Consider the following 26,124-nt stretch of genomic DNA (forward strand, 5'->3'; position numbering starts at 1 on the left):
GATTTGAAAACGCACTTTATTTTCCCCCTCCTGACCAAAAATCTCGCCCAAGAAAAAAATAATGGAGTCTTCTTACGATTTCTCAGTGAACTCTAAGAGAGGACGTCATGCTTCACTGTGTCATATGATTCCACCTGTGGGAAGAAGCCATATCTCAGTGGGCACCAGGGCCCAGGAGGAGATTTAAACTACTACAGACACTTAAATCAAGGAATAGATTTTTTTTCTTCCTAAAGCAACAACATAGCAATGACAAAAACACATTTGGGCTTTGATTATATCCAAACTCTGAGAGTGAGCTAAGCCTTCTTAACGTGACTTACCTGACAAGTGCTCTGCAAGTTTATCCTAGTAGTAATTTTTATTTGACGTATCACTACATCATGAGTGCAAAACCATTCTTTTCAGCATCACACACACACACACACACACACACACACACACACACACAGAGGTACGTGGTCTTGCACTCAGAAATGGTACTGCTGGGGTGCCTTGGTGGCTTAGCTGGTTAAGTGTCTTCCTTTGGCTCAGGTCATAATCCCAGGGTCCTAGGATTGAGCCCTGCATTGGATTCCTTGCTCAGCAGGGAGCCTGCTTCTCCCTCTGTCTCTGCCTGCCACTCCCCATGCTTGTGTGCATACTGCCTCTGTCAAATAAATAAAATCTTAAAAAAAAAAAAAAAGGAAAGGAAAGGAAAGAAATGCTGCTGCAGTCAGAAGTGTTTTTGTGGCCCTCAGTCGGGGTGGCACTCTCTGGTCTGGCCTCACACCCAGAGTGACATCTGCAAAGCACGGCCCACAGGCTCATCTAAGAGAGCCCCAGCCAGGCTCATCAGGGCTGTGGGCAATACTCCAGGCTCCCATTAGCTCCACGCAGACCAGAGCCTCAGATTGGTGAGGACAAGGTAAAGTGATCCCAACAGAGTTTTAAAAAGTGAGAAGATATGGCCCATATATGTAATGGAGTATTATGCCTCCATCAGAAAGGATGAATATCCAACTTTTGTATCAACATGGACGGGACTGAAGGAGATTATGCTGAGTGAAATAAGTCAACAGAGAGTCAGTTATCATATGGTTTCACTTACTTGTGGAGCACAAGGAATAACACGGAGGACACTGGGAGAAGGAGAGGAGAAGTGAGTTGGGGGAAATCGGAGGGGGAGACGAACTATGAGAGACTGTGAACACTGAGAAACAAACCGAGGGCTTTGGAGGGGAGGAGGGTGCGGGGTTGGGTGAGTTTGGTGGTGGGGATTAAAGAAGGCAAGTATTGCATGGAGCACTGGGTGTGGGCATAAACAATGAATCTTGGAACACTGAAAAAATAAAATTAAACTAAAAAACTAACATATACAATCAAAAAAAAGTATGAGAGATCACTGAGAAAAGTTGACACCAAATATACAGGTAGGCATCAAAGTACCCACCTCCTTACACATGCCTCATGAGAGTTCATTTTAATTCCTTTCCTTACTTTGGGTGCATGCCCTCATCCTTTCCTACAGAACAATCTTTGGGAAGCCTCCCCACTGTGGTTATCATGGTTTTAGTCATGATATGATACCTTCGTCCCCATCACTCTTGGTGATCTGCCCAATGCATGAGGCATTTCGGGTAGAGCCCTTCCAAGGAGCACTTGACTTGGAGTTCCAAGACTTGGTCCTTGTCCCAGATGTGCTACCTAATATGGAAATACTCTTGCGAAATCCATATGATTGCTCCCTGCCTATTTCTTCATCTCAGACTGAGAAGGTATTTTTCTTGTCTATTTCGAGGATCCAATGAGATACCATGCACACAAATGCCCAATCCCCTTTCATTTGGCAAAGGTCCCAAGAGTGTTTATTGACACGAATTTCAATCAGAGAAGAAAGAGGCCACCTTTATTTCTTCCCCTGGGTTCCCACAGGACTCAAGGGAGCATTTATTACAAAAGCCAGGGCCTCTCGGAATTGCTCACACCCACGGACCACTCCACAGTCTCCCCGGGTTCTCCACCTGTAGCTGAAGCCAGCCCATTGTTCTGGAACCCTTAGGACTTAGATCTCGGGGGCCCTCATTCAACCCCAGGGCCAGCAGGACCCTTCCTGTGCCTCTACTATGAAAACATCTGCTGGGCTGACCCTAGCCTCCATTCCATAGAGCCTGTCTTCAAAGCAGACCTCAAAAATCAGCAACATTCTCTTCCTCCACCTGCTGCCTCACCTTCAGCACAGGTGCACAAAGCAGCGATACCAGAACATTTAACCTCATGAAAATCAGAACTGGGGGCTGCCTGCCCACAAGTGACCATGTAAGAACTTGGTTCCAGGAGCTGTTTCCCAGCACAGGACACAGTGGAAAGGGACATGGGATGGAAATGCTGGACTCCTGGCTTTAGCAGCTCTGTACAGCCCTGAATGGGTAACAGAATCTCTCTGACTCACCATCCAACCCACTGTATCACCGGACGCTGTGCGGATCCAGTGTGGCAATGCCCAGGAAAGCACTTTGCAAATGATGGTGTGCCATGCAAATAACACGTGCCCTACAGAGGCACCTGTCCCACTGTCCCACCTCAGGACTTGACAAGACATCACTGTTTTTGACGGAAAATTTTCTTTTACACTAAAATACATGGATTTTTCAAAAAAGAAAATGGCAGATTCAAGGGCATACCACACCAAAGACTTGCCCATCAGGGTTTACCCCCAAGCTCCATCCTTATTAGCACAACATTTTGTTCTGAATCGCCTGTAAACAAATATTTATTGACTGCTGTTAAGGTCCAGGCCATGCTGGGTACTACAGATTGGGCAACAATCAACCACAAAAGACAAAATCTTTGTTTTAATGTTCCAAGGGGAAGAGACAAGGAACAAATGTGTCCAGTATGCCAGGTGGTGATGAGGGAAAGACTTGCCTTTAAATGTTTTAAAAAACAAAGCAAGGTTAGGAGGTGCTATTTTATTTTATTTTTAAGATTTTATTTCAGAGAGAGGGAGAGAGAGAGAGAGCTGGAGAGGGAGCTGTAGAGGGAGAGGGAGAAGCAGGTTCCCCACTGAGCAAGGAACCCGACACAGGGCTCAATCTTCAGACCCCAAGATCATGACATGAGCCCAAGGAAGATGCTTAACCCACTGAGCCACCCAAGGAGCCCCAGGGGGTGCTTTCTTTTTTTTTTTTCCACATCTTAATTTTTTTTTTTCAGTGTTCCATGGAGGTGCTATTTTAAATAAGGTGATCAGGAAGGCCATCTCTGAGAAGGTGATCAGAAAGGCCATCTCTGAGAAGGTGACAGCTGAGCAGAGACTTGACTGGAATGAGGTAGTGAGCCAAGGCTATTTGTGGGGAATGGGTGTGCAGGCACAGGGGAGAGCCAAGTCCCTCTCAACACAGCAGAGGGAGCCAAGGGGACAATAGGGACAGATCAGAGACATGGTGGGTGCCTGGGGAGAGGAGCCTACCCAGCAAGCAGACCATTTAGGTCACAGCCAGGACTCTGAATTTCATTCTGAATGAAGTTAAGATGTCATCAGAAGGTTCCAAGTGGAATGCTGGCACCATTGGGACACAGTGAAATTGCATTTTCCAGTTACTCTTGCTAGTGTACAGGAACACAATAAATTTTTGCATGTTGCCCATCGATCCTATGACTTTGTTAAATTCATTTATTTTTTTTTAATTAAGTGCAATTAGCCAGCATGGTTGGAACTGGAGGGTATTACGCTAGGTGAAATAAATCAAGCTAAATTCACTTACTAGTTAAGATTATTTAGAATTCTGCCTTCCACAAAGATAATTTTCCTTCTTCCTTTCCAACCCTTATGGCTTTTATTTCTTTCTGTTGCCTGATTACACGGACTGGGACTTCTAGTCCTGTGCTGTACAGAGTAGCGCACACAGACTTCCTTGCCTTACTCCTGATCGAGGAGGAGAGAATTCAATGTGTCACAGTTTAGAATGATTTCAGCTGTGGATTTTTGAAAGCGGTCCTCTAACATATGGTGGAATTTCCCTTTTATTCTGAGTTTGCTGAGAATTTCTGATCATAGGCTGTGAGTTTTGTCACATGCTTTTTTCCTGCATCTACTGCACAGATCATATAATTTTCCTTTTTTATTCAATTAATGTGGATTACAGTCACTAAATTTTCACATGTTAAAGCAACCTTATATTCCTGGGGAACCCCACTTGGGTATGAGGTATCATGATTGCTATATGCAATATGATAGGGGTTTTGTTGTTTTTGGAAGAAATACTGGTTGTAACTTCTTTTTCATTTTTTTTAACATGGTTATGCTGGCCTCAAGAAATTATATGGGAAATGTTTTTCTCTAATTATTTGGAAAATGTTTCCTTGTTCATACTGACAATTTAGTTTCCTTTCCTTTTTCCTTCATTAGTCTTCTTGGGGGGTTTATCAATTTTATTCATCTTTTTAAGAGCCAACTTCTGTTTTTATTGATTATTCCCTATCACATGTCAATGTTTTTTCATTTACCCTCCTCTCATCCCTTGTCATATATCTTACTGTTACATATATTATAAACTCCTAAATAAATTGCTATTTTGCATTAAACCATCAATTATCTTTTAGTGAAGTTTAAAAATAAGAAAATTAATTCTTTTATATTTACAACACATCTCCCTTTTTATGGCACTTTTTATTCCTACATACGGATCCATTTGATCTGGTGGCATTTCCCTTCAGGCCAAAGACTTTCCTTTAATGGTCCTAATTCCGCAAGTCCGCAGCAAACAGCTTCTCTCAACTTTTGTCAATCTGAAAATGTCTTTGTTTCACATTTATTTTTGAAAGATTTTTTTTTTCAGAACACTAATGACAATGTCCTACTGTCTTCTGCTTTGCATTGTTTGATAAGAAGTCGGCCATATTTTTACTTTTGTTCCCTTATATATAATAGATCTTTCCTCTGGCTGCTCTAATATTTTATTTTTCTCTTTTCCTTTCAGCAATTTAATTCTGGTGTGCCTAGGTGTGGTTTTCTCCAAGTCAACTCTGCTTGGGATTCCTTGAAATTTGGGAACCTGCAGATTGAAATTCTTTTCCTATCAAATTTGAGGGAATTTCCTCAAATATTTCTCTGCCCTAACCTCTCTTCTTTAGAATTCCAACTATACTAGACTACTTGATATTATCTCTCACATGTCATTGAGGTTCTGTTCATTTTTATTTTTATTTTTTTCACTCCATGCTTCAGTCTGAATTGTCTGTATTGATCTGTTTTCAAGTTCTTGGGTATTTTCTTCTATAGTGCCCAAACTGCTGTTAGATCCATCCAATCCAATTTTTCATTTTGGATACTACATTTTTCAGTTCTGGAATTTCTATTTGGTTATTTCTTAAATTTTCATTTCTCTACTGAAATTCCTATTTGCTCATTATGCTTGGATGGGTTTTTAATCTATTGATCTTTTCCTCTTTGTTATCATTCATACTACCCTGCATGCCTAGTGTTTTTTTTTTTTAATTTTATGCTTGATGTTGCAGATAATACTTTGTTTAAATAGTGTTGAGTTTTATTCTGCCAGACAGTTGGCTAGCCCATCATCTGATCCTAACAGGGCTTTCTTCTAGGATTTGCTAGAGTGGGTTTAGTGAGGTGCTTAGCCCAGTCTAGAGTAGACCTACTCTTGAGGTGGTGGCCTTTTTGTGGCCTCAGGTAAAAGACTGAGGTGCTCATAAAATCTTCCCAGTCTGGCAGGTTATAACGTTACCTCTCCCAGCACCGTGTGACCCCCAGAATCTCTGCTCAGCTCACTACCCAGCCCTTGGGAGAGCCTTGTCCTATGTAAACACAGATTAGTATTAGGTAAGAATCTAGGGGACCACTTGGAAGATTTCTGAAATTCTTGCTCTGCTCAGAACTCTCCTCTACAACACCCTGCCCCCCAAATGCCAGCTGCCTCAGCACCCCAGGATTCTGATTCCCATTCCCTCCAATGAGCTCTGTGCCTGAGTCCACCTCCCTGTGCCTTGGTTGCAGAGACACTCCTCAACCCCCCTTCCCAGCCAACAGCAAGCCAGGATGAACACACAGCTTGCCTCCGTTTGCATCACACACTGGCAAGGAGTGACATCCCAGTCTTAATAACAGTTGCTTCATCTGTTTTGTCCAATGTCATAATTGTTTAGGAAAGGAGAATAAATCCAACATTTATTAGTCCATCATGGCTGGAATCAGAAGTCTGATTATATTCTAAATGGTGGCTCTGGCTGCTGCACAGAAGAGGCTATAACACAGATGACCTACCATGAGAGACCCCACAAAAAGGACTGATGATGAAGCTTCTCTCAACACAGAACATGCAAATGATCTGATACTAACTAGACATCCATGCAAATCCCGCAAGGCATCGGGAGTCAAATGCGTACCTGCAGATAAACCCACGGGAACATGAGGCCAGTTCTTGTCTCTGACGCCAGATACAGACCTATGGTTTAGAAGTCTGAAGAGACAGGATCCCCTCTCCTAGCCCAGCTGCAGTGGGAGCAGGAGGAGGCAGTCCCTGAAGCTCCTTCTCTGTTCAGAGCTGACTGGCCACAATCTGCTAGACGGGCCATCTCATCTGGAAGACCAGCCACAAGGGCAGAGGAATCCAAAAGTATGGCCTGGAGAGCTCTGAGGTCACCCTCAAGTATCAGGTCTCTTCAGGATGACTCCAAGTCCTCAGCTGGGGGGCAGGAGTCAGGTCACACTTGCTGTCTCTCTCCTACAACTGCATGACCAAGTTAATCCTCCAACAAGTCATCTTCCTTGTAAATGTCTGGCCGTGGCACTGCAAATAGGGGTATGGGTGGCTAAGAGGCCAGCAGTCCTTCCTGACCACCCAGCTAGAGGATTCTGTGGCTTCTCTTGTCCAAATCCTGAGGATAGTTTGTCAACCAAAGAGTTTAAACGGGTACAGGAAGATTTTATCAGCCCAAATAAAAATGCAAACTCAAACCTGCCGTATCACTGTGGATGTCTATCAGCAGATAAATAGCTGAATGAGCCGTCCCCTCCCTTCCCAGGCACAAGCTGCTGCTTGCCCTGGACAACAGACCAAGGCTCGGGTTTCCAAGGTGGCTTAAAGATCCAATGACCTTCCCCTGCCAGCCCCCACCCCCTCCGTGGCACTGCCTCCAACAGAGAAGGCACAGAATGAAGCATTTGCCATCTATGAAAGGCCAAGGTCTGCCCTTGAGATGTCGACCACACCTCACCATTTCCACTAAATGCCCTTTTATATAGAAATTAATTTCATTTACACCTGGCCTATTTTCTCTCATTGGGATCTGGGTCCCTATTCTCTTTGGTACAATTAGCCAGAATAGTCTTAAAGGTTCAGAGGTCAACACAGTAAAAGCCCACGACCTGAAACTTGACTTCCCCGACCCCATGTTTAAAGGCTGAATCTGAACTCGAAGTGTATTAATTGTTGTATTAATGTGTCCTGGTTTTCAGCCTCACGGAGGCCTGGGAGGACTTTCCAGAGAAGATTAAGGACAGACTGGCAGAGAGTCATCAGGCAAGTTCTGTGGAAGGCTTCTGAGCACACCATGAAATTCATATTTTCCAGAGCCCTAGACAGCAGTAGCAAATTCTTAAATTTCCCTGATGATATTTGCATCAGATGCCCTGTGCTTCTCAAGGGATACTTATTTGTTCATAAAATTATTTTCTTTATTTGGTCCAAGTTTCTTCTGATTTAAGTGTAGCAGCTGTGCCATGTAATTGCTGTAACTTATAAGAAGAGGTAGACAGGTACGGGAAAGCCCCCGTGAAATGTCTGCGAAAACATTCATGATTATTGGGTAAAGGACACCAGAGGACGTTTTGAGTGTTTCCAAGTATCTGGACCCAAGCAACAGTCATCAAACTCAAGTTCATAAAAACTGCAAATGCAAACGAAACGAGCTGTCAGGAGCAAACCCTGGCCGTGCAAAACGGAACTTCCTCCTTCCCACGCATTCCTGCTGCTGACCTGCTCAGGCCCATTGAAATCTGATGCCCAGGCTGAGGCTGATCGGCCTCCCAGGGGAGCAGGGCCCTGGCATGGAGCCCTCCATCTGGTCGCACACCCCAAGCCACCTGGCCAGCTGCTCCTTTACCCTTGTTCCCTTTTGGCCAAAGGAATCGTGTTCCTGTGCCACCTGTAATCTCAGGGAGCCTTTCCCCAGGTCTGCAGCCCATCAGTGGGCCTGGCAAAGGGCCAGCAAAAGGGCTGAGGGAAGACCAGAGCGAAAGACCTAGGTAGCAGGGCTCTGGCGGCTTTTGTAAAGGGGTCCTTTCACCCTAAAGGGGGAAACTGCTAAGTGTTGGACAGATCTCAACCCTCCAGCTTCACAAAACATCGAGCAGTCTTCCTCATTGTGTCCTTTGTCTCCAACATCACACTTGGGGTAATTCTACTCCCTGGCCCCCCTCCCTGCCTGGCATGGCCTCCCAACTCGGCCCCTGTAGGCGGCAGATTTCAACGACCTCTCACCAAGAGGGGTTGTGGGCCGGACCCAATCTCAGGCAGGAGACCCCACATACCTTTTGAGAAAAGCAGTCAGCACATCTTCTCTAAAAATGTACTCTGAGAAGTTCCTTATTTCCCAAACCGTTGCTCTCAGGACCTCTCAGGACTGGATCGGCTCTGGCTCATGATGAAAACTATTCCCCTCCGACAAGGAGCCTCAAAGAGGAGGGTGTCCGACATCCACCCCGTGCTAGGGTGTGGGCTTCGGAGCGCACCAGGTCTAGGTCTGCTTACGTGGGTGACCCTGGCAAGGGCAGGTTTCCTTTTCTACAAAGCGGAGCTAGGAACTGCACCTTCTCTCGGGGTTCACAGGGGGTTCAATATGGTGGTACAGATCAACGGGTTAGCTCAAGTCTGCACACAACTCCTTTTGGGTGAAAGGGGCAGCTTGGGACTCAGGTGTCAACGAGCTTGGCAAAGAGAACCAGAACTTAAGAAACCTTCTATTTTTCAAGAAAGGTTGAGAAGTTGTCCTCAAACCCAGGGGACTGTCAGGAAGTAGAGTATACCGCTAGGCTCCCTGGCCTGAGGCGTCTCAGTGTTGAGAGTAGCTGTTACACAAGGATCATACCAATGTCACTGGCAAAGAATTAGAAACCCTGACTGGGATTTTCTTTTTTAATTTCTCCCTAGAGAATTCTTTCCAACATTCAACCTACTGCAAATTACTTCACTCTTGTTGGCTTCGGTGCTCATACTTGGAAAATACAGAAATTGTCCAATCTCTAGATCTATTCTTGTTCCAAGCTGCCCCAGTTTGAGGCTCACCAGTGGGGTCATGACACCCAGAGTTCTGGGTGCAGCCTGGAGGGACAGCCTGATGAGATAATGCCAGGCAGCAGGCGAGCAGCAGGTCCCTGGGCAAGGTGCTGAAGTGAGGGGCTGGGGAGCCTCTGCGCCTGTCATTCTGCCCCCAACACAGGCACATCCTTTCTACCATCTGGCCCTCAGGTACCTTGTCCTTCAAAGGGGAATGTTACTTCCAGCCCTGCCCACCTCACGGTTGATGTGGGGACCAAACAAGACAGCTGAGTACACGGTGTGCCTTGAAAAAACCAGATAGCTCTAACAACAGGAAAGTTTCTTCAGACTTGTGGGACCCTTAACACAAATGTCCCCAGGGACTGGCCCCAGGTACCAGAGGGAGCCCGTAGGTACAACGTAAGGGTCCTGGACCTGTGTGTGAAGAGCACTGGATCAGGCACTAAAGGGACAAAGCTGGTGGAAGCATGGTCCCTGGTCTCCAACTGTCCCAGCAGGGGACTACTCCCTCCCCGTGCTAGGTCTAGGTGTGGCCCAACACATCCCTTCTGAAATCCTGTGTTCAGAGCTGACAAGGCTGGCCGGATCAACACTGCAGTGGCAGTGCTAGGGCAAGAAGGGAAGGCACCTGCGAAATGGGAGCGCTGGTCCTCTGTGGGACAGGACACTGGTGGTGGGCTCACTGTGCGCAGAGCCAGCCCGTGGTGGCCTCTGGGGCACAAATGCAGGTGCAGGCCCAGCTGTAAGGTGGAAGGAAGTCAGTTGCTGAGTTTCAAAGCTGGGCCACCCTGAAAACCTTCGGATGCTTTGTTTTCTTCCCCAAATTGTTCTACTCACGCGATTCCACCCACAGCAACCCCAGCACACCAATCACTCAGATTGTGAGCATTTCATGCAGCAATGGGGAAGCCACAGCAGCAACCTTGGGTACCCAGGCCGCATGCTGGAATCTCTGCAAATGTTTTTTCTAGAACAATGCTGACACACATGTGATTCAATATCCCACCGTTCCACCTAGCTGATTCATTCGGTGGCACCACAAGTGCCAGTCCCCTCCCCGCTCCTGGGAAGCATAAAGCCTGCTCCTTTGTTTTGCACCCACCAAGGAGCAGCAGCAGCGGTACTGCTGCCCTGTTGTCTCCAGTGACAACTGCGGGCGTCCTGGGCAACACACCAATGCCAGAATTGGAGAGAGCAGGGAGAGGGGCAAGGGAAAACAAAGCATTTTGCAATCTGTTAAAATACCCATGCTCACCAATCCCTCCCTGGGAATAGAAAGGCAGCTTACAAAGAGAGAACGCAAGGCAGAGGAGGAGGGCGTGCTGCCTAGGGGTGGGGTCAGCTCAGGGGCAGCTGGGCTCTGCCTGGCTCAGTGTGCAGTGGGCGGGCAGGTAAAGGCACGGAGCCACCAGAAGGGGAGCAGGGAGCACGGTGGTGCCCACACCTGTCTGCCACTCACTCCTGGGGAGTGACCTGACTGTGCCCTCCCAGCACCTACATCTGTCTCAGGTGTGCTGAGGCTACACCAGCTGTGCTGGCACAAGCCTGCTTCTCAGAACCCCTGCTCATCTGTAACTGGGTGTGTGCCAGGCAGAGAGCAGGCCCTCCTCCAACACCCTGGGGCCAGGATTGGCTCCTGAGAGCTGACCCCCATGCCACTCAGGACTGCTGCCTCTGGGGCCCCCCCTCCACGCCTGGCACAGCCACCTCCTCCCTGCTGCAACCCTGCTAAAACACAGCTGAGCTAATTCTGGGCTCCCTGCCACCCGCACAAGCCCACGCTGCACATGTTCTGACTCATTTCTGAGGCTCCCAAAGCTAGGGCCAGGAGAAAGGCTGCAAGGGACCCATCAGGCACCCCATCAGCCCAGGCCCAGGGTTTTTAGGCCTGGCAGTGGAACCAGAGGCAGATCTGAGACCTCTAACCACCACGACCCCATCACACTGGTAGGAGATGAGCCCAAATTTTAAACTCCATGAATATCTTGAGATTCATATATTCATAGCCATAGACTCATAGTACACATAGCATGGAGTTAAAATCTAAAATTAAAAATTAAACCTATGCTACTCTTACCACCAGGACCCATTCTGACACATGGAAAATTCTCACCCTATTAAAGCTCTCAAACATAAAAAGCATGAGATCAGAAAAGAAGGAGAATATTTACATCGAGCAGCTCAATTCTACCTAATTCAAAAACCATTTCCTGGGGCACCTGGGTGGCTCAGTGGGTTGGAGCCTCTGCCTTTGGCTCAGGTCATGATCCCGGGGTCCTGGGATCGAGTCCCGCATCAGGCTCTCTGCTCAGCGGAGAGCCTGCTTCCCCCCTCTCTCTGCCTGCCTCTCTGCCTACTTGTGATCTCTGTCAAATAAATAAAATCTTAAAAAAAAAAAAACCATTTGCTGAACACCTATTATGCATTATTCTTCCTTGTGTTTCCAGAACCTAAGGCACAGTCTCTACCCTCAAGAAATCTCAGTCTTTGGAGGAAACAGTCATTTCTACAGTCTGCTTATAATGGAGGGACATATAATGTGACAGGGGGAAGCCACAGGGAACAGTCACTTCTGCCCCGGAGATGAGGGAGCAGAAAGAGTGACCTGTGGCCAGGCCACTGGGTGGACCCAGTGGGCAGCTTGTGGGCAGCAAGGACACAGGTCTGACGTCTGGAAAGCAAGGAGTATAAAGGTTGCAAACTTTGGGCAATGAGGGGAGGGGTTGGTGTCAGAAGTGGTTACATGGCCAAACACCAAGCCCCTTTGTAAAGACGTCCCTTCCAGCAGAATGCAGGTCTGGGCATCAAAGGTGTGAGGGAAGGTGTGGGCTTCAGAAGTACAGAGACACCCCCCCGCCCCGCAATGCCTATAGCAGGCAAGCAGTTCCCATGCTCTGAGCCTCACAATGATCAGAATAAACAATCAGAACAAAACCTACCTTTCAGGGTTGCTCTGAGGATTAAATAAGCTATGGAGAAGCCCCTGGCAAAGCTTCTGGCCCATGGCCAGTGATCCTGCAGTGACCCAGTAAGACATGATGGGGACAATACACAGTTTAGAGCCAGACAGGCTGGCAGTCAAACCCCAGGTCCACCATCAAGAACCAGTACAACCTGGAGAACATTACTTCATACCTCCAAGCCCCAGCCTCATCAACAAGAAGGGCAAAAACAAGTGACCTGTTATTAGGCTTAGAAATTATCTCTGCCTTACAGGCTTTTATTATCATTCTGTCATTCCCCAGGACCCACCAGCCAGAGTGGGGCGGGCAGGCTGGCACACATGCCCCACTTGTGGTCAGAAGCCAGGATTCAAAGTCAAGCACAGGCCGGAGCCTGGGTAACCGTGTTCCTGGAATTCCTCTACGGAACCTGCTACTCGGTCACCTCCTCCTGCCTCCTCCAGCACCACATGGCAACCTAGCCAGCTCCAAGCAGCATGGAAATTTACTCAAGGTGGCCTTTGCCCCTCCACCCTAGACAGGAAGTGCCACGGAGCCGGGTTTCCAGGGGGCAGGTTCCTCTCTCTAACACAGGCTGTGGCACCCACGTGCATGAATGCTGATGCTATGAACATGCAGAGAAAGTGCATGCGGGCAGCTTCATACACAAGAGAGGGCCCCCTGAGAAACCTAGCAGGGTCCTGCCCACCCTGATGCTGAGGGTGGCCCCCAGCCCGCCGGGCTGGCGTGCTCCCCCACAGGCTCCCTGAACATCCTGCCCCACCGAGCTCCTGCGTGGGCAGGCAGGCAGGTGGCATCCCCCTTGGTGTGGGCTACAGCAACATGCGTACCCACGGGAGCCCGGCGGAGCTTCCCTGAAAAACTGCCCCCACGCTGCTCCAGGCTTGGGTTACAGAGGTTGGCTCCTGTCACTGCTGCCCACGGTGGCTCTGAGATTACATGAGCTGGACATCGTCCAGGCAAACCTACTGTTTGTTTTCATCCTCTTTGAAGGAGACTTTAAAAAAAAAAAAAAAAAAAACCAGGAGTCTGGGCTGGGGAGAAAGAAGCCCTGCTCCCGTCCCCTCCTCCACCTTCTGGGGAGAAGGGCCTAGCTCACAAGGGTGACTGTTCACTGGCAGGAGACCTGGGCCCTCACCACCAACAGGCCTCTGTTGTCTCCAAACAGGAGGGCCCTGTGCAAGGAGGCAGGGGTGGCCTTGGGTGCAGGTGCCCATCAGCCAGCACCCATCCAGGGAGAGCCAGCCACCCATCCTCCTGCTTCTGTTTTTGACAGTCTCATCCTGGAACCTAAGACCTCTGAGAGAGAAGGAAGGCTGATGTGACTCTCAGCTCCCCCATGCTGTTCCCAGAGCGGGACCCCAGCCCCTTGAGACAATGTCTGGCAATCAGCAGGTGCACAATGGGCAAAGGGGTGCAGCCCAGAGCAGGAGACCCAGGCACTTGGGTATCAGCCCCATTGTCAGTTTTGGGTCTCTTCCAGTATGGGTGGTTTTGGTGTAGGAGTTGGCATGGGGCCCTCAGGGTAGAGATATAATGGAGGGAGGGAAGGCAGCAGGCTGGGAGTGTCCATTTCCTGGTCTGGCACAGGGACCGGGTCTAACCCCTACTCAGAGTGATAAAGAAAGAAAAGGACATCACATAACAGACCTTAGGAGACTGGGGCCCGGGGACAAGGAGGTATCCAGAGTGTGGGAGAGGGGTTGCCCCTCACTTTCTCCTTTCTGCAAGGAAACAGGGGTAGCTAAGTCCTTCCTTTGGGCCTAGGATTATCTAGAGGAGGCCAGAGCAGAATGTCACAGTGCACTGGCTTCCGAGCACACTGGAGACACCTTCTGGTACCCCCAGTGATGAAGGCAACAACAAATAGGGGCAAGAACATGCTAATGCCCATCCCTGTGCCCACAAGGACAAGTGAGACCTGAGAACATGACTCTCCTGAGACCTCAGGAGTCTGGAGTCCTACAGGAGTTGCGTAGGTTTGTGCTAAACCAGGAGATGGGGAGACCTCATGAAAATCACCTGAGAGCGGAAGGAGGAGGGCTGTCAGTTTTGTCCAAGGGAAGGACAGGAGCTGCAGGGAGACGGATAGGGGCTGCACTGGGCAGGTGAAGAGGGGGCTGCTGGGGCACAGTGGGGAGAGTTGCGACCCTTTCTTGCCCTTGTCTCTCCACCTGTGACTCACCAGCCCCACAGACCACCCACCATCCTCAAGCACCGTAGATGCTCTGGGGGCCTATTGTATTCTTCGGGGCCCAGGCCCCTCTCCTGCTGCCCCTCCACCTCCTGTGTGCCACCACCTTTAGCCACCCCACTGATATCAGGGAAGCCTGGGATTCCATCCCTGCCCTCAGCCTCTGGGGTCTAGGAGAGTCCGTATCCCCACAGAGCCTTAAGCGTCTACTTCTGTGAAGTATTTTTTTGACTGTTTCATGGAAAGCAAGCCTTGGAAATAAATCTCTATTAAACCACTTTATAACCAAAACTCTGGCACCCTCTGTGTCCACCCCCAGCTGTCTGCCCTTTTCATTCCTCGCATTTGTGTCGCAAGTCCAGGCAGCTCTCCGATGCTCCCCCTCGTGCCCTGTCTCTCCCCCGCCTCTTCCTCGCTCTCTGCTCCTCTCTTCCTTCTCTTCATCCTCAGCCAGTGCCCCTTCCCCCCCTCCCCTTCTAACATGCTCACTGAGCTGAGGAAGCCGGGCAGGCAGGCTGGTCATCGCTGGGCAGGCACAGTCAGGGTCCATGTGATAGGTCAAAGTTACACACTCAATGCCAATTTGTGACAAGAGGTCAAGTTCCTTCAACACAGCTTTCTCTGACTCTAGAACTGAGGAGAAGCACAAAGGCAGGTCTTGAAAATGTCTGCTAACCAGCACTTCATCTCATAGAACCAAAACCAAACTCCGACCGTATACAGCACAAGTGTTCAAAGGCTTGGCTAAGCCTTTGTTTGGCAAATGATAGCACCTGGTCCTTCTGGGCTTTCCAGATTGCTGCCTTTTAAAGCCACTGTGTCAGGCTTGGAAAACTGCCCCACACTTCTAGAGGGGGATGGACAGTAGGAACCCCAACAACATTGTCTAATCTCAGGGTACACTTAGAAAAATGGGGATTTTCCTAATTATAAAAGTAATTCACAGGGCCGTAAGAAACCCGCAGCATGCACACAATGGAACACTACTTGGCAATAAGAAGGACTAAATCACTGAAACCCACACCTCCATGGATGAACTACAAAATAAGAGGCTCAAAGAAGCCAGAAAAAGAGATTCCATACTGCAAGATGGCACTGACATAAAATTTTAGGGAATATATACTGAATAACAGCGACATAGAGTGGGTCGGTGGTCACCTTGTGGGGATGGAGGGAGGAGATTATGAAGGGCATGATGGGTATGTTCATTATCTTTTTTTTTTTTTTAAGATTTTATTTATTTATTTGACAGAGAGAAATCACAAGTAGGCAGAGAGGCAGGCAGGGAGAGAGGAGGAAGCAGGCTCCCTGCTGAGCAGAAAGCCCGATGTGGGGCTTGAACCCAGGACCTGGGATCATGACCTGAGCCGAAGGCAGCGGCTTAACCCACTGAGCCACCCAGGCGCCCCTGGTATGTTCATTATCTTGACAGTGTGTGTCAGTTTCATGGATATGTACATGTGTCAAAACTTATCAGATTAAACTGCAGGCTATGTGTCAATTATATCCCAATAAAGCTGTTTTTTTTTTTTTAAAAACTCATCCATCCTGATTGTAAGAGAAAATACAGAAAAATATTATATCTCCCATAATTCTATCAGAGCAGTATTTTCTCTATACACAGACATAAATAATATCTGAATTTGTTTTTATGTAGAAGGCAATCTCTTTTTTTAGAAAGTTTTATGTTCTGAATTTTTTTTTTTTTTTTTTTTAATTTTAAAATGGTCCTTCCTGAATGTTTTTTGTTTGGGTTTTAAGCGCCAATCCCTCAGGCATGCTGAGAAGAGGAGGTGGGAATAAGCAGCTCCCAGGAAGGGAAGAGCAGCAAGGCGAGGGGTAGAGCCCCTGCAGCGAGCCTGTCCAGAGGGGCTGGGTGGACACACAGCAGGGCACAGGTCCCTGACCCTGAGTGACAGCCTGCCTGAACTTCTGGGAATGTCCACACCCCTTCCTTTGGCTCAGTCCACCCAAACCCTCTTGTGCTCTAGATCAAGGGGAAATGACAGTGTCATGTACCCATTACCCATTCCATCAAAATTTGCCAAAGGGAGTCTTAAAAAGTGTGATGACCAGCCTATTCACCCAGCATCTCTCCCATTCTCACTCTGGCCCCCAGCTCTTTCCCTCCGGTCCTGCTCTCCCTTCATTTCCCTTCGAGCTCTAGCCACCATCCTTCTTGCCTTCTCCATTTAGCCTTAGACCATGAAGCTCCCTTCACCAAGCATCCTGAGTAATGCTCTCAAGGGCTCGACCACACTCTGGCATGAGAATGACTCATTCCCCGTTATTGGATGTTTAAGTTGCTTCCAAATTTTCATCTTCATAAATAACATCGTGAGGAACATCCTTGCACAGATACTTTTTGACTGCAGAGTTCATTGTTTCCTGGGGAAAAATTCCTAAAAGCAGAATCACCAGGATAAAGGGATGAATTCTTTTAAGGGTTTTGGGACATTCTGCCAAAGCCGCTTGGCAGAGAGCTCTTACCGTCCCTTTCTAAAGGCACAGGGGAGTCCTTGCCACACGTGTCCACTTGTGCGGAGCACCGTCATTCACAAAAACACACAAAAACAATATACACCAAAAACTTGCTAATTTGATAGCAAAAATTAGTACCTAATTTTCACATGCATCTATTTTATTACTGTAAGACTGACCTTTCTCACATTTGCTGCCACAGGGGGTGCCTGGGTGGCTCAGCTCGTTGAGCGTGTGACTCTTGATTTCGGTTCAGGTCATGATTTCAAGGTCCTGGAATGGAGCCCCGCTCAGTGTGGAGTCTGCTTCTCTCCCTCTTCTTCTGCCCTTCCCCCTCGCTCCTGTGTGCACACACGCTCTCGCTGTCTCTCTCAAATACATAAATCTTTAAAAAAAAAAACACCAACAAATTCATATCCTTTACCCACTTTCCTACCAATAAGTTCATTTGTAATAAGACTTCATATCAATTATGAGATTTGTTTCCATAAAAGAGTATGTGTCATACACATTGCAGGAGTTTTTTCTTAGTTTATCAACTAACTTTTGACTTTGTTTTTGGGTTTCTTTTCTTGGCATATTGAAATTTTTATTTCCCCTGATGAACAAACAAAACAATTTTGGCGTTGTGGCTTTTGCCTCTGGCATCATATATCGAAAGATGTTTCTCATCCGATAATTTCTCATATACTTAAAGTGAATTTAATAATTTCATTTATAAATTTAATATATTTGGGGAATATATTTTGAGGTTTGATGACTGAGGGAACTGATGGTTTCCCCACGTGGTTAAATATCAACTGTATCTGTTAACTTCTATTTTCCGGACTTTCTAGTCTGTTCCACAGACATGTTTTCTATTACTATCTCAATATCAAAATGTTTAAAGTATGACAAACTTATAATGTTTTACTATCTGGTGGGTCATCTTCCCAGATCCTGGCTGGGAGTTGCGTTAAATCCATAATTTGGGAACAACTTAAATATGTAAAGTATTGATCCCTCCCTTCCAGAAGCACACTGAACATTTTTATTTACACAATGCCCCTTTTGTGTCTCCAGCGCTACCTGTGTTCTGCATATAGCTTCTACACAGTTTCTAGGACGTGCCCTCCCTAAGTCTGCCATCTTTGATGCTGTCAGGAAAGGAACAGCTTCCCCGTGCTCACACTTCCACATGGAGGTGCTGTCTCCGCGACGTCCCCCAGGCCAAGCATGGCTGGTTCCAAGCCCTTACTGAGGGATCACCCTGACCCCCAGGGCCATGACCCCTGCAAGGAGCCCACCTTCCCTGTTCAGCTGCAGCCTACTTCTGTAAACTCTTCAGCCCACCTCATCCCTCCACACCATCCATTTTCTGTCCCATCAGACTTGGTTCGTTCCACACATGTCACACCCCTCGTCCCCCCGTGCTTCCCTGACTGTGGAAGTGTCATTCACGCCTCCGGATCCACAGTGCTGCCTCTGTAATCGAACTCATTAGGCCCCACGGGTTGGGCATCTTGTGGAGGAACCCCTATTTCTGTCTCCTTTATGATAAGGGGTGTTCACACGTCTCTGTTCTATCAGGTGATGCCATGAAGGCCTGACCCATGTCTAAGCTCCCCTGCCTCAAATCACAGTGCTGTGCACATGACTGTAAAACACGTGTGTTGATAAACTAGATGAGGGAAACTGGAAACGTGGGTGTGCAGAAGCTGCTCGTCCCTGCTCATTCCTTGAGCCAAAAGGAAGGAGTACTCCAGGAAGACAGGGAGGCCCATGGGGCTGAGGACAAAGGAGCTCCTGTGCCTTCCCAGAGTGAATGGGATGCAAGCCAGCCCAGTCTTGCCCTCTTGGACTCTCCCCAGAAGGTCTGGGACTCCTCCCTCCCTCAAGAAGGTGAGAGCCTCCGTCTTGGAAGTCAAATCTGCCAAGCCATGGCCCAGACATGCTCCGGTGAAGGCCAAAGGCCTCAACCCCGAACACACAGAAGATTCACCTGTAAAGCTTGTTAAACACAAACTATGGTCCCACCCAGACCTCCTGAGTCAGCCTGGTGGGGAGGCTGGGGCAGCTGCAAGTGGTGCTGGTACCAGGCCAAGGCACAGCCCAGGGAAAGGCACCTCCACCTTGTTGGCCTGCCCCGAACAGGCAAAGCCGACAAGTGAAGGAGAAGGAAACCAACATTTGACAATGCCCAGAGGCGAGGCACCAGGCTAGGAAGGCATTTGGGATGAATCAGCTCATTCCCTCAGCAAACCTGTATAGGTTACTGCCCCCAACTTATAGATGAGGAAACACGTTCCAAGGCGTGTGTCTCACCCCCAAGGGACCAGGTTGGGACTAAGACCAAAAAAAATACCCCACATTTGAGAAAGCCAACCTTTTGGGGTTTAGCTAATACTCTGAAAGTCCTAAAATTCCCCAGCATCTACCTCCCAGGGACATCTGAGCCCGAGGTACCCAAGCACCTGGATGCAAACCCAAGGGCTGTTTGCCTTTGATGAACAGATTGTGGCCAAGGTGGAGCCAGGGTCCTTGCTTTCCTCCAGCCCCAGTCCGCACTCATGCATTGCTGACTCAGGCCACTGAGTGGTCCCTACCCTACCCTGGTCATCCCTGCTTGTGTGACTCTGCTCAGGCAGTTCCCCGAGTCAGGAGGTCCCTCTGTCATACTTGCTGCCCAGACCAGTCACTCTGCCACCCAGGGCCGCATTATGACTTCTCTGGGCTCTTGGTACCTTTGCCTATATAGGTCCTCTCCTCTATTAAAGAGCAATTAGGAAGTATATGTTACAATTGCCTCAGCATAAAGACAATTATGTATTAAAATAACTTGTCAAACCTAAAGTTCATGTTTCCCTTCTGATTTTAAAAGAAATTAAAACCTTTCTGTGGGCCCCTGCAACTATTATAGACCCTCAGCATCACACCTCCCGTATCTAGTGGGCCAGTCAGCCCCATCCGACCATGAGCCCAGCAGAGTTCCCTCGAAACTCCCCGTGGCAGACCCCGCTCAAGCCTGGCCGGGGTCTCCACCACCCAGACCGCACAGAACCTGCCCCAGGGGAATCCACTCTCCTCATCTGTCACCTCTGCTGCACTTACACGGATATATCCGGAGCTACTGTACAGGCTGAGAGCTCACAGGGGCCCTGATAAGTGTGTACTGAAAGAACACTGAATAAAATAAACAGACTGAACTATAACCAGATGAACTGAGTTTCTTGTGGCTGTGTATTTCATATTCAAACTAGCTCAACACCCAGCTCTCTCTCACAGGTGAAGAGGAGGCCAAGAGACTGGGTTACTAGGGAAAAACATGGCGACAAGAGTCCCAGAGCATTCTGCTGGGGTCCAGGGGAAAGACAGGGGTCTGAGGTGCCTCATGGTCCCCAAGTGGCTAAGACAATCTGTATAATTTTAATATGAAAGCTATACTGGGTTGTGACACCTTAAACCCTTTGGAAGGAGTGCAGGGGCCAATGGTTTGGATTGTTTTTAATGCTTGTGAGCTAAGAAAAAAGTAAATATGGAATTAGAAAAAACTAAGCTCTGTTAGAAAACTATTGGAAAAAAATAATCACTGGAAATTTGGTGTTATTCAGCCTGCTACATCTTTTAAATTTGTCTTCATGTTTGGTTACTTCTTCTAAACCATATTCTCTTAATTTATATACTTTTTTGCAACTAAAGTATTTTTGTCCTAAAAAGAAGACATTCGGGAAGAGAAAACTACACTTGGTCCCATCACTGCGGTGAAGCCTGCGGAAGCATCCTAATCCCAGGCACCCCTTGGTGGAACATACTGAAATTGCAAGCAAAGCACCCACCAGGAAAAAGTAAACTGCAAAAGGGTACAACCACTTTTTTTTTTTTTTAAGATTTTATTTATTTATTTGAAAGACAGAGATCACAAGTAGGCAGAGAGGCAGGCAGAGATAGAGGAGGAAGCAGGCTCACCGCTGAGCAGAGAGCCCGATGCGGGGCTCGATCCCAGGACCCTGGGATCATGACCTGAGCCGAAGGCAGAGGCTTAACCCACTGAGCCACCCAGGTGCTCCCAACCACTTTTTTAAAAAATGGCTACAGATAGGCAATTTCCAAACATATATCCTTAGTCCTTTACATGTGACTCCCTGTTCTACAAGCTTTATCTGGGAAAGGCATCGATATTACATCACATACATATACAGGTCATTTTTTTTTTCAATACCCGTAGATGTGATTAATAAAATGCAAAGTTATCAAGATGAGCTTCAAAATTCATTGTGTGTTTTTGTTTACATATATTTCCCTCATTGATGGCTCACAAAAATATAATTACTATCATTTGAAAGTCTTCTCAAATTGTTACAAAGGGACCCTCATTCTCAGAAAAACCAGGCACTCTGGCTTTAGGGGAGAAGCTACAGCCTTTACAAAACCAAACACCACGGTAGGCCATTCTGGACCTTGCTCACTGATGTGAGGTCAGATGGGAATTCCAGTGTGGCTGGCAGTAAGGGGCTTAAACCGTAACTTTGTACAAAAGACTCTAAGTCCACCAGAAGAAAAAAGATCTGGTAGAATATCAGCACGATGTCACAACAGAAGTGTTTATTTGGGAATGGGGGAGAAACATGAACAGATGATGTTTGGGAAGTGTTTGCTCCTACAGCTAGTCATGCTGGTACATGGTGAACAGTTCCCATAGGATGGCCCCCTGGAGCCAGAAAGACTTGGGACCCAGTACTCTAGGTCTCCTCGGAGTGGGACAGGCTTATCACTTTCACCTCCCTGAGCTTTAGTTTCCTCACCTTAAGACAGGAATAATCATTTCTGCTTTTCAATGTTATTCCCAGAATTAGTGGGATAATAGATTCCTTAAGTGCCTAATAGTGCCTACAGTACCACATGCTCAGCCAATGGTGGCTCCAACCCAGTCTCCCTCACTCTGCCTCTTCAGTTTTTATTCTCACAGATGGTAATGATGTGAAATGTTGGGGTTCAGAGAGAGAATTCTTAAGACACCTTCAGTAAAAAACGGTGGTTTTATTAAAGCATGGGGTTAGGATTCGTGGACAGAAAGAGCCTCACTGGGGTTGTGTATACTTACAAGTTGGGAGGGGGTTAGGGATAGCGTTGAGTCTCTAAGGAATCTGGAAGCAACCTTGAGGGTTAGCTGTTGTTAGGAAAAGGTCATTTATTACTGTCCAGTAAACCCTTTGTCATGAGACCCTTCAGAAGTGTATCATGGGCCATATGCCTGGAGGATGATTGCCAACATATATCTTGGGGGTGGGGAGGTCAAGATAAAGGGAAGTTTCCAAAGGGATATTCATATGTTAAAGTAGATTTACAGGATCCTAGAGGTCAGGCTAACCGCAAGCTGAGGTTGACTTTTGCCTCTAGCAAAGTATTTTTTTTTTTAAGATTTTATTCATTTATTTGACAGAGACACAGCGAGAGAGGGGCACAAGCAAGGTATTAACATCAAGGCAATTGAATTCCTGGAGTCACTCCACCTATTTCAAGGACTTGACAATGGGCTGTAAGTTGTAAGGAAGTTTAATTTTTTTCTGTATTTCTCTAGCCTTTGACCACCTCAGTGGTAGCCATTTAGCTTTTACTCCTTCAGGTGGCAAGGGGCTAATTGTGTGCTCACCGTGGGCCAGGCACATTACCAACACCAGCACTCCAGCCAGTCCACACAACTACCCTCTGAGGCGGGTACTAGTCCCATCCCCAGTTCTGGGGGTGGGAACAGAGGCACTGAGAGACCACACGGCTGGAGAATGGGAGAGTCAGCCTTTGTGCTCAGAGCCCCCAGTCACAAGGCCTTATTCTAACTAGAAATAAAAAGGGCTTAATTATTAGAAAATGTCATTTCTAACTCACTCTTGTCCACTGGTTACAGTGTATCTGCCATTTCCACATGAACTATTGCCCTCGCTTCTCCCAACACTCCTGGGAAGCGTGTATCTCAATCTCCCAGTGTGTGCAGGAGGAAAAGAAGCCCAAGGCTGTGCTCAAGGTGACCCAAACAGCCAGGGACCTGCCAGGGTGTGGTCAGCCCAGGCCCCAGCCATCCCCTTCCACCTGCCACCTCTATCTGTGACCTTCCTCTCCTCTCCTTTCCTGCAAAAGCTGCTGCAGGCTGGCCAGGAGAGGCGGGAGGGAAGAAGGGTCTCCCAGTAGACTCCAGTTGTGGGTGGGAAGTCAGGGAGGTGGCTCAGCGGGAAGTTGCCCAGGGAATAAGGAGCCCCTCCCATGCCCCAGGCCCTGTGCACACCCAAGGGAATAATTTGACAAGAGTGTTCACTCAACAAGTAAAACCCTGTGGGGCGGTGGTTATAAAGACAATTCTCTGCGAAGTTAACTGTTCAAGATAGGTTTTAAAAAAGGAGAGAAAAGACACTGGATTCAAATCCCTGCTCCACTGTGTACTGGTGATTTAGGTAAGTCCTATAACCTGTGTGTGCCTCAGTTTGCTCCTCTGTAAAATGGGGATAAGAACAGAGAGTGGTGAAGCAACCATGACAGCACCTGGGTGTGTTTGCTAACTGGTGTGAGCTTGAGCTAACAAACAGCAATAGAGCCAACAACCACACAGCACTTGTGCAAGCAGAGGGGTGAGTGCCTGGATGGTTTTCAAGGGGAAATCATCTTCTCAGAGAAATGGGGTGGGTGGTGAAGCTGAGTTCACAACTCTTTCACTCACTAGCTGAGGGACCTTGACCAAGGTACTTCACTTCTCTGGGCCCTAGCTTCCTTATTTATAAGAGGCACAGGGTGACTGTAAGTCTTCCGTGAGAGAAGGTGAAACACTGGCCTTCAACAGGCAGTAAATCTAGTGACCGGCTCTGACATCACTGACTCTGGGCTGGAAAGGGACTCTTCTTATACGCCCATACTCACACTTGACTACTTTGTAAGATTGGTGGCAGAGTGGAGAGGTGTGTGGGATTATGCAACAGGCAGCCTGTATCATCCAGTGTTTACATGCCCGCCCCACCCCTCAGAATCTCATTTTATATGGTTGGAGGAACTGAAAGAAAAACATCTGTTGCTGGTAAAATTATTATTCTGGTTTACTTCATAATATACAGTCAGGGTATAACCCCCCAAAATTAAAGAAAGAGAAACAGGATTAAATATAAGTTAAGTCCTATTTTTAATTCCTAGAAGGAAGGTGCTGTAGAAATCCGAGGTGAATCATTTGGGATATATGGAGTGTCTATTACTTTCTCCTTTTCAAAAGATGTGGATTTCTTTGATAGGTTTCTAACACCTGATCCACTAGACCCTCCCCGGGGCAGTCCCAAGGGCTGTCACACCCCACCTGGAGTTGGAGGGTGGGCTCTTCTCTCCTCATGCCCAGCATCCACTGTGAGGCTTTGAGTCAGGGGCCACCGGCTTGCTTTAAATAGTCCCTCTCTGACTATAAGTGGGAAAGGGCCCGTTTAGGGCCAGAAAGGTATGCACCATCAGTCACCAGAACACCCAGGCCCACCAAGGGGCTCGGAGTCGCTAAAGACACAGTCTTTCCTAGAACCATGCCTTAGCAATGCTTTTCTTGAACAACTGAAAATACAGAAATCCACTCAAGAGGGGCCCTGGCACCCTACAAACACCTGAATTCATAGTGATTATGCAAAAAAGCCTGTTTGAAGAGGCAAAGAGAAATATAGTTCAACAACTGGCTGTTAATCAGTTATGGCTTATGAAAAAACAAACAAACAAACCTGGCTCTTAACTTAGCAGCATGTTAACTTGTGTTTCCTCCCCATGCCTAATAACTGAGGGCTGTTGAGCGTGAACGTGACACCGCCAGGAAAGGAGTGGAGAGAGTGAAGTCTCCAGTGCCGAAAGAAAACAACCAGACAGCCCATGCCGCTCCTACTGAGGCAGGTCTCTGGGGATCCGATTCTGAACTACGTGGTCTATGGACCTGGCAAGTGCGCAGGAACTATTTGTATGTGGCTTCATGCTGTTTTGCCACCTATTTTGAATAAAGCTCAGGCTGGGGAAGCTTCTAATCTGGTTTCTGAGAAAGAGCAGGAAGGAGGCTGGGGCTCATGTCAGCGGGGACTGAAATGAAAACCTTATCCGTCAAAGATTCTGGGCCTTCTGTGAGAGCAGAATGATGGATTCTGTGAGACAGGGGCCAGGCCCACTGTACCTATGGCTACAGTCTATGAATCTCTCACCTCTGCCTTCATCAAATACAATATTAAAAGCTCAACATTAGAAAAACAAATAAAGGCTGAGATGCCATGGACACTCTCCGGCTTATAATATAGCCTGCTGGAGGCTAGAAAACCAAGGACCACACTTCCTAGACTCCCTGCCTGCCAGGCCCCCACACGGAGGAGTTTACTGTGCATCTCTGCTAACATAGAGGCATCAGGTTTCCCCATGGGAGAATTGGTGGGGGGGGGGTGAGTGGTGGAAGTCCCAGAGCTCTTCCCCGGCTTCATGGATATTCACGGAGTGGAAGGAGGGACCTCCGTGGAACAGGTCTGGGATGGGAGGGGCTCTGGGGGTCACTCTTGCTGGTCTGGCCAAGGGCCAAGCTTCCAACAATTCTGTCAGCCCTGAATTTCCTGCATTAAATCTTCTTCTGCCTAAACTAACTAGAGCAAGTCCTGAATAACACAGATGCTAAAACCACTGTTGACCAAGATGCAAGAAATCTCATCCAAAAATAAATAAATAAATAAATAAATAAACCTTTAGTGTGAAAAAAGATCATTCCAGGCAGGACATAAAGGAGGAGATAGGTACATACACAGGAAATCTACTTATGAGCTAGTACTTGGAAGGACCCAACCAGACAAATGTGCTAAAGAGCGTGGACAAGGATGTTCATTGTCCTGCTGTTACTAAGAGAAAAAAGGTTGAAAATAACCCAAGTAAACATCCATCCAACAGAGGGCTTGGATAAGTAAGCTGGGGCTACCCATGCAATGGGACTTCCTCACAGATGATGTGAAGGAAAAACATCTAACGATGTGAGAAAGAGACTCAACACATACTACTAATTCTGAAAAAGCAGCACAAAACAATATAGACATTACTTCTTTGTATCAAAGATACACTTTTGTGCATACACACACACACACACACACACACACACACACTCAATATAGCACAGACAGAAGTTTGGAGGGATACGCGCTCAAACCTATCAAGACGCCCCCTCATGTTCCACCCCTGGGGTTCACTGGGTGGTGGAGACGCG

At 47.6% G+C, this 26,124-nt stretch overlaps 1 protein-coding gene across 1 annotated transcript in view; it reads right to left on the reverse strand.

The window, feature by feature from the left end:
- LOC111155916 (KIAA1211 like) overlaps window positions 1–17,130 on the reverse strand; it is a 119,023-nt gene extending 101,893 nt beyond the window's left edge. Inside the window, exon 1 of the mRNA XM_022516388.1 lies at window positions 17,096–17,130. The gene's annotated coding sequence lies outside the window, so the exon portion shown is untranslated. The remainder of the gene's footprint in view (window positions 1–17,095) is intronic.
- Between the last annotated feature and the right edge of the window lie 8,994 nt (window positions 17,131–26,124).

This window comes from Enhydra lutris, unplaced genomic scaffold, assembly GCF_002288905.1.
Source record: "Enhydra lutris kenyoni isolate GAN:26980312 unplaced genomic scaffold, ASM228890v2 scaffoldscaffold44, whole genome shotgun sequence".
NCBI lineage: Eukaryota > Metazoa > Chordata > Mammalia > Carnivora > Mustelidae > Enhydra > Enhydra lutris.